Here is a 9,760-nt window from a genome sequence, read left to right on the forward strand (position 1 = left end):
TATCTATCTATCTATCATCTACCTATCTATCTATCATCTATCTATCTATCTATCTATCTATCTATCTATCTATCTATCTATCTATCTATCTTCTATCATCTATCTATCTTCTATCATCTACCTACCTATCTATCTGTTTATCTATCTATCTATCTATCTATCTATCTATCTATCTATCTATCTATCTATCTACCATGTATGTATGCATGTATGTATGTATGTATGTATGTATGTATGTATGTATGTATTAGCTTGTTTATTTATTTAGGCTTTTTGAGGCAGGGTTTCTGTTTGTAACCACACTGGCTATCCTGGAACTTGCTGTATAGATCAGACTGACTTCGAACTCACAGAGAACCACTTGCCTCTGCCTGCTGAGTGCTGGGGTTAAAGACCTGGGTCACCGTTGCCTGACTTAATTAGTTCCTAAACATATATAATCATTTTCTCTTTCAAAGATTATTTTCTTTTTTTCTGTTTGTTTATTTTTGAGGCAGTATCTAACTCTGTAGCCCAGGCTAGCCTGGAAGTCACAGTGAGCCTCTTTTCAGCGTCCCAACTGTGTCAGTCACAGGTATTTCCCACCATAGCTGGCACCAAGTTAGGCTCCAATTTAGAACAGCTGGCACTGTGATCATTGGTACAGTTCCTCTCTTCCTTGTTTATCACTGCTTGCAATTACTTCTTTTGTAGTCTCAACTATTCGTTGATTTTTTAATCAGTCTAAAAATGCAGATGAAATATAAACTCCTTCGTATGAAATAACAGAACAGGAATTGTTCATTAACATTTAATTTTGGTACAATCACATTTTTACACTGAAACTGACTAGCCCCTGTGATATAAGTAGTGAATATTTATGAATTTAATTTAGGAGCATATTAATATTTACCTTTTGATTATTAATAGCTAATAATTATGTCATGGGTGTATTATATGTAAAGTATCGTTCACTCAAATAACATCTCACCAATACACTTATACTAATCTAAATGAGTGGATGGATGATGGGAACTTCAATAATGACCAGGAGAAATTTTCAGTTACGAATCTATACATACATGGGTACATACATGGGTATGGAAGTCAGGTGATTTATGAACAGGTAGATCAACTGCTAGTTTCGAAGCAGCAGTGATCATATACAAGAATGAACTATGTATATTTACAATTGAAATTGTAAAATGTGGTCTTCTGCTGTACAAGTCATGCTTTTACTTACAATGCTTTTTCTGTTCCTGATAGCTATTTTCATATTTAGTTATTTTAATATTCATTTTTCAGGAAATGTACCCAGAAAGAGTTCTGAGAGCTTCCTCTTTGCTGTCCTGCTGTGACTAAACACAACACACTGCCGTATTTGGTAAGTTCATCAGTTTTTGTCTTAAAGAAATCTTGCTGACACAGATAACTACTTTTCTCATTTGCAAGTAGAGTTGAGTTTTGTTTTAATTAGGCTCTTAATTGGATTTGTTTCTTCCAAGCTTTGTTTCCCTTAACTTTATCTCATTTAAGAAATGGCAAAAGTGCTTTTACCTGTTAGATTAACTCTGTGTCTTTGTATCTATTAGCCAATATTGTAATGACTCATGAAAAGACACGTATGGCCGGTGAGGTAGTTCAAAGAGATGATGCTGTCAGGAATGCTGATTTGTCCTAGACAGACATGTTCATAATTATCACATCCTTTGTTGCAGTGAGTGAATAGATCTTTGTTTGCAGAAATGCCCTTTGAGGCTGTATTAAGGTAGCTAAACACTTTTGTTTTTTTGCAAAAAGTGACTTATCTTGTTCCTAGTGTTTAGATTTTATCTTCATGCATTTAAATATTTGTCATCACCTTGTGATAATGTATACGTAGCTTTGATGTCTTGGACTTGATCACAAATTTATGGCACCCAACAAAGAGCAAACAAGCAAGGCTATTGTGTGGAGAGTCATGAATGACACCAAACCAAATGCTTCTGAAACATTCAGGTTTATAACACCCCTAGTTATCTCAAAGTTAAAATTTGGCTATTTCACCATTTCTGGAACATAGTAAGGGCAAATAACATCTTCCACTTTATAAGCTGTTTCCTGGTTTTGTGATAAAGTTCCTGTGTCCCTAATTGCTTTTTTTTATAACAGACCCAGTAAATGGAGACATGTAAAGCATGTTATTTATTTTGACATTTGCAATATTTTTAGCTTTTCATTCTTATAGACTATGTCTGCTAAGCAAGACAAAATTTCTTCTCTGTTGCCACACAATAAATAGATAGAGGGTCAACTAGATGAAGATAAATGCCTGTTACATTCTAAATTCCATGGGATAGTAGTTTTTCCAAATGTTATTCACTGGCAAGGTTTTGCACCTCAGTATTTTCAATCATTAATGATGAGATTATCTAGTTGGAGAGTAGGCTCACAAGTTAAAACATGGTATGGAAACCTATGTAATAATGCAGAGGGAAAAAATTAATTCATAAACATACTAGACATATAACACAGGAAGAAAATTTCTTAAGTCGGAGAATTTTTTAAAGTAATTTATTTATTTGTATTATTTGTACATTGGTGTTTTGTCTGCATGTATGCTTGTGTGAAGGTGTCAGATCCCCTGGAACTGGAGTTTCAGATAGTTGTGAGCTGCCATGTGGGTGCTGGGAATTGAACTCAGGTCCTCTGGAAGAGTCAGTGCTCTTAATGACTGAGCCATCTCTCCAGCCCTAGTCAGAGGTTTAAAAATTTTTTTTTTATCTTAGGTTGAAGTTAGAACCCAGTAGTTCTGCTGTTTTGTAAACCCTAAAATTTCAGTGGTTATTTTCTTTTAATGGAACCACAAAGATTTCTCATTAACCATGCTTAACTACAATTGCTTACTTTTGATGATTTATCTCTACGTGCATGATATCTATTTCTTGAATCCTAAATAACATCAATTATTTTATATTATTCTATTTTAATAAAAATATCCACTGGATGTTTTTAATGTCAAGCCCTGTGTATAAAAAGCTTTACAAAAATGGTGTTTAATTTGACTTTTACAAGATTATCAGTGACAAATATACATGTTTCTATCAGAATTTCACAAAAATCCATTTCCTCCTTTACTGAATTCACCTGCTTCATACCTAATTCACTCACATGGAAGCCTGGAGAATTGTTGAGGCTTACATTAATGAGACCCTAACAAGAAAGAAGAATGGCATCCTTAGCTATGACTATAGTATTCCTGATTGCTTTGAGGTTCTGTGGTCTGGGAAGCTACAGAAAAATCTGAAATCCATGAAGAAGAAAAATGAGAGTGTGAAGAAATTCAGCAATAATGTTTCTGAGATTTTTCCTCTTTTAAAGAAAGAGACAGAATAATTCCACTTGTAAAGTAAACATGACATAACTAAGCACAATTTTTCATGTTTATGATAGGATTATAGAAAAACCACCTCTTATTTTGTAGTGACTTAAAAATACAAACATTGTGTGTGAACAGATAACTCACATAGTTAAGAACACACACTGATTTGTAGAGGACCAGAGTTTGGTTGCCAGAATTAAGCCAAGTGGCTCAAATACACCTGTAGTCAATTTTAAGGGCATCATTTGACTCTTATCAAAGCATCCCCTCTCATGTGTGCAAATCCATGTAATTAGAAATAGGTAAATCTTTTAAAATATCAAAATAATGACAGCATAGGCAATAGAGTCTAAGCTGTTGAACTCCTCCTCCACCTCTTCCTCCTACTCCTTCTTCTGGTTTGTTTCTTTGGTTTTTCAAGACAGGTTTCTCTGTCTTTGAGCCTGTCCTAGAACTAGCTCTTGTAGATCAGGCTGGCCTCAAACTCACAGAGATCCACCTGCCTCTGCCTCCTGAGTGCTAGGATTAAAGGCATGAACCATCACCACCCCGTCTAGGTTGTTGAATTTTTAAGCACTCAAATAATTCAAGATAACAATTTGTAAAGACTTTCTTTAAAAAAAAAATATTTATTCTTTCTCCACCCATGTCTGTCTATTTCTGTGTCTCTCTGCCCCCCCCCTCTGTGTGTGTGTGTGTGTGTGTGTACATGCACAAATATGTTTATGTGTTTATATGTGTGTATTATGGTCAGTTTGCTGGCTCTAAATTCCCCTTGACTTTTAAAATAAAATAGATCTTATCCTGAAGAATCATTTGAAGAAAACTAATTAATTCAACCTGAGATCTTCTAAGCTTAAAAGTATATTATTTCAGTTCTGTAAGGTGTTATTTGCTCATCATCTTAAACGGTATTGGCCTTGATTTTTTTTTCAAGTCAAATCAGGATTGCAGTATAGTTACTTTGTAACTGTCCACAAAATCTTAGCCTGTTCATTCCAAGTATCATTCATATTCAAACCTGTGGATAAGAAAATCAAGGTGAATGAGTGAACTGCTACAGATATTCTCATGATGGGTGTAATCCAATTAGGGGCATGAAATATCAACAAGTCTTAGACAGATCCAGAGAAGGGAGTGAATGAGAAGTGTGACAAAACATCTTATTAGCTATGGTCTCCATCAATTAACCCTCCATCCCTAATGAATACTCAGTATGGCTATCTCTGAGGGTTTAAGGATGATCAAAGGAGGCCCTTGGCTTCTGGAAGGGGAATTTCTTTGGGAGCCACAATAATTTTATCTGGTTAGAATCAGTCTACTCAAGTGTGTTATTATCATTAAAAAACAGAAAAACCAACTCTCTTCTTGTTGTTTTTTTCCTCCCAAGGAAATACCTTAAAAAATGGATTATTATTCTAGTGTTTAGGCAATGGATTGTTTGGGCTTAGAAATATCTATTTTCTAGCTTATGTTGCTAATTGTTATACAGCATTCCTTGCTTGAAATTAAATAGGTACTAAATCAACATTTCCCCAAATTAATTTGATAAATTAAATTACATCACAATTTATGCTAAGAATTTCAAAGAACAAATAATAATGCAGAATTTCTGTACTGCTTCTAAAACTTTTTTTCTTTTTTATTGTTTATATTGGGCTATAAATTTTTCTATGTTCCCCCTTCCTCCCTTCACCCCTTCTACCATTTCCCATGACCCTCACACTCCCAATTTACTCATAATATCTTGTATTTTTCTCTTTCCTATTTAGATTCTTGTATGTCTCTCTTAGGATCCCCTTATTGTCTAGGTTCTCTGGAATTGTGTTTTGTAGGCTGCTTTTTCTCATTGTTGTGGGTCAATGGTCTTTTATCCTGTCACTTCTATTATTTTAATGAAACACTGATAGGTCAGTAGCCAGGCTAGAAGTATAGACAGGGCGATCAGGCAGGAAGTAGAGGCAAGGCAACAAGAACAGGAAAAATGCTGGCTGGGAAGAAGAAAGTTTAGTCTGCAACTGTCACCCAGAGACAGAGGAAGTATTTTCATGCCTCTGATATAGGTACCAAGCCACATGGCTAACACAGTCAAAAATTATGGTTAAGATGTAGAAATAGGTAATAAGAAGCCTGAGCTAATAGACCAACCAGTTTATGATTAATGTAGACTTCTGTGTGTTTCTTTGGGACTGAATGACTGAAGGACTGGGCAGAACAGAAACCTCAGTCAACAACTTATGAGTGAGTGCATTTTATTTGTCTTTCTGAGTCTGGGTTACCTCACTCAATATGATGTTTTGCCTAAAAATTTCAAGATGTTATTATTTTTACTACTGAGTAGTACTCCATTGTAGAAATGAACCACATTTTCTTTATCTGTTCTTAACTTGAAGGGAGCCTAGGTTGTTTCCATGTTCTTGTTACTATGAACAATGTTGCTATGAATATAGTTGAGCACATGTTCTTGTGGTGTGATTTGAGTTTCTTTTGGGGATATACCCAAGAGTGGTATTGCTGCATCTTGAGGTAGATTGTTTCCTAATTTTCTGAGAAATTGCCATACTGATTTTCAAAGTGGCTGTACAAGTTTGCACTCCCACCAGCAATGGAGGCGTGTTCCCTTTACCCCACATCCTCTCGAGCATAAGTTGTCATCAGTGTGTTTGATCTTGGTCATTCTAACAGATTTAAGGTGGAATCTCAGTGTTGTTTTGATTTGCATTTCTCTGATGGCTAAGGGTGTTGGGCATTTTCTTAGGTGTCTTTCAGCCATTTGAGAGTTCTCTGTTTAGGTCTGTGCACCATTTTTTACTGGATTGTTTGTTCTATTGATGTCAAGTTTCTTGAGTTTTTTGTATATTTGGAGATCAGCCCTCTGTTTGATGTTGGATTGATAAAGATCTTTTCCCATTCTGTAGGCTGCAGTTATGTCTTGATGACCATGTCCTTTGTTTTACAGAAACTTCTCAGTTTCAGGAGGTCCCATTTATTAATTGTTGCTCTCAGTTTCTGTGCTACTGGGATTATAATTAGGAAGTAATCTCTTGTGCCAATGCATTCAAGAGTACTTCCCATTTTCTCTTCTATGAGATTCAGTATGGTTGGTTTTATGTTGAGGTTTTTGATCCATTTGTACTTGAGTTTTCTGCATGATGATAGATATGGATCTATTTTCATTCTTCTACATGTTGATATCCAGTTAGGCCAGCACTATTTGATATATGTGCTTTATTTTTTTTCCATTTTATCTTTTTTGCTTCTTTGTTAAAAATCAAGTGTTCATAGGTGTGTGGATTGATATCCACATCTTTGATTTGATACCATTGGTCCTCCTGTCTGTTTTTTTTTATTTAAATTTATTTATTTATTGAGGATTTCTGCCTCCTCCCCTCCAATACCAGGTTGTTTTTATTACTGTAGCTCTATAGTAGAGTTTGAAGTCCAGGATTGTGATATCTCCAGAAGTTTTTGTTGTTGTTGCTGTATAGGATTGTTTTGGTTTTCCTGTTTTGTTTCTGTTTTTCCATATGAAGTTGAGTATTGTTCTTTGGAGGTCCATGAAGAATTGTGTTGGGATTTTGATGGGGAAGAAATTGAATCTGTAAATATCTTTTTGGTAAGATTACTATTTTTACTACGCTAATTCTACCTACCCAAGTGCATGAAAGATCTTTCCATATTCTGGTGTCTTCTTCTATTTCTTTCTTCAAAGACTTAAAGTTTGTGTCATACATGTCTTTCACTTGTTTGGTTAGAGTTGCCCAAACATATCTTATGTTATTTGAAGCTATTGTGATGGGTATTGTTTCTCTGATTTCTTTCTTGACAAGTTTATCATCTGTAGACAGGAAGGCTACTGCTTTTTTAAATTAATCTTGTATTCTGCTACATTACCAAAGGTGTTTATGAGTTGTAGGAGTTGCTTGGTAGAATTTTTTTGGGTCACCTAAATATACTAGCATATCATATGCAAATAGTGATAAAAGTCTTAGATAAAGCAGGGATACAAGTAACATACCTAAACATCTTAAAGGCAATATACAGCAGGCCAACATCCAACATCAAACTAAATGGAAAGAAACTCAAAGTAATCCTGCTAAAATCAGAAACAAGACAAGGTTGTCCACTCTCTCCATTTTTATTCAATACAGTAATTAAATTTCTAGCTAGAGCAATAAGGGAACAAAAGGAGATCACGGGGATACATATCAGAAAAGAAGAAGTCAAACTCCTAACTGATCTTGTAGGATTATTTAGGATAAAAGTGACTCTTAATAATTATTATGAAAATGAATGAAATTTATCCATATATGCACTTTTGTGACTACAGAAACTGCTTTTAATTGATCAAACTCTGGATAGTAAATTTAACTTGTCATTCCAGCCCTTTGGGAGATTCACAAACTACAGGCTAAAGCAACAAGTTCTTTGCAAACCCGAGTTACATAGGGAGACCCTGTCTTAAAAAATTCTTCCCCAGCTAAAATAATGATGTTTAACAACAGAAACTAACATTTCGAGCATGTCCCATTTTTAGATCTATTTGTCACTGCCTTTTGCCATGCATTGTTTTCTTTATATAACTCTCAAGTTATTTGGGGACAGGTGCCAAAAACTGTTTACTATAAAAGAAAAACACATAACACACCAAAACCCATTCATAAGTTATGCACCATAACAGCAGAGCATAACATCGGACAGATGCCAAGTTACATCAAAATCAGACTCACAAAGAGATGTGCTGGGAGATGTTCTGTAAGCTTGGAATCTCCTTGTTTACTAGAGGAGTACTAATTTGTAGAACTCACTTTCTCTCTCTCTCTCTCTCTCTCTCTCTCTCTCTCTCTCTCTCTCTCTCTCTCTCTCTCTCTCTCTCACACACACACACACACACACACACACACACACTTATGAGGAAGATGCTGGTACATTTGAAATATGGACTTATATTCTATTCTCAATTGAAGCTTTGAAAACTACTGGGAAGATCTGCTGCCTGTGGTTTTGCTTATTGCCACAGGTAGAGACCCTGACACAAATTTATAGGCTCTTGCTAAAATGAGAGTTGATTGTCTGAATATCTGAACACTCAGAATGATTCACGATTGTCTCCATTTAAACCCTTGGGCACTGAAAGAGAAAAATTTAACAAAATCAAACCCATTAAATTTTCTATTTCAAAGATTTAAAAAATCTTAAATATTCTTGATATTTTAACTTCGGGGAAATATGAATAATGTTTTCTTTTCAATAATCCCTTTTTGAAAGGATTGTCTTTGCATGTGACTGTCTCTAATTTGTTTCCCCTGTATAATTAATAACAGTGACTTTCTGTGTCATTTGCCTTACTGATCACATAAACAAATCTGCCTTTTGTTCTGCTCTGAGTTGGTATTGAAATGTTTTATGCATCATTGCTTCTTAATACATACCAGACAATAATTAACTCTGTTATAATTGCTTATGTAGGACAATATCTGAGACCACTAAAGGAAATAACATATCTCAAAATGACTTTGTTTTTCTAAGATCATCTTCAAGATGAAAGATATTTTGAAAAGGGAATCCATGACATTTATATAATTATATAGGATATCATATAGATGGGCAGGAAATATTTTTGCATGTACTCTCAAGTATCCATAACATCAAATGTTTTAATAGTATGACCTGATGTTATTCAATGAAAAGAGATCCTGTCAATTTTTAGGCAGTAACAAAATGTGAGGGTGCATATACATACATACATCAGTTGCCTAATTATGTTCTAGCTTTCTGGCTTGTTCCAGTCTGGAATTCCCCCTTTGCTATTCTGTTTCTTGAAGATTGAGTTCCTTGCACAAGCCAGACCTTTCTACTAATGCAGCTCGGAAATACCACTTTCCATCTCTCTGTTCTATTTTGTGACATCTGGGAATCAAAGCACAATTGATGCCAAGTGCAAGGGTTTTACTGTGCTCTGATGATTGCGCACACAGACAGAACTGTGGTCACATTTCAGTCATTGGCTATGTCAAAGGCAATCTTTTCTGCTTAGCAATGTTGAACAGAACTCTTAGTTCTTTAGAGGCACAGAGAGGACTATTTATTTCGTGGATTATTTACATGGCGTTTAAAGTGTTAGCATTAACAGCTAGCAGTTCCAATCAAAGTGGTTATATGTTTTGGTACAGTCCTTATTATGTTCTTAGTCAGAAATAGTTGGAGCACAGAGACAGAACTCCAGACACAGAACCTTACTGTGCCTGAACTGATCTTGTAAATACCCCATTCTTCTATCAAGTGGCTGGGGACATTGTCTATGATGCTGTGTGTGAGACAGATACAGGAAAGAGGACATGTGATCATGTGCGCACAAGCGTCTCTCTCTCTCTCTCTCTCTCTCTCTCTCTCTCTCTCTCTCTCTCTCTCTGTGTGTGT

The 9,760-nt window shown here is 35.3% G+C and overlaps 1 protein-coding gene across 2 annotated transcripts in view; it reads left to right on the top strand.

Annotated features, from left to right (window-relative positions):
- March1 (membrane associated ring-CH-type finger 1) overlaps positions 1 to 9,760 on the top strand; it is an 817,915-nt gene that overhangs the window by 264,822 nt on the left and 543,333 nt on the right. For both annotated transcript variants that reach the window (XM_026789574.1, XM_026789573.1), the window contains exon 2: positions 1,285 to 1,363. The gene's annotated coding sequence lies outside the window, so the exon portion shown is untranslated. The remainder of the gene's footprint in view (positions 1 to 1,284; positions 1,364 to 9,760) is intronic.

The sequence above is a fragment of the Microtus ochrogaster genome, unplaced genomic scaffold, assembly GCF_000317375.1.
Source record: "Microtus ochrogaster isolate Prairie Vole_2 unplaced genomic scaffold, MicOch1.0 UNK23, whole genome shotgun sequence".
Classification (NCBI taxonomy): domain Eukaryota; kingdom Metazoa; phylum Chordata; class Mammalia; order Rodentia; family Cricetidae; genus Microtus; species Microtus ochrogaster.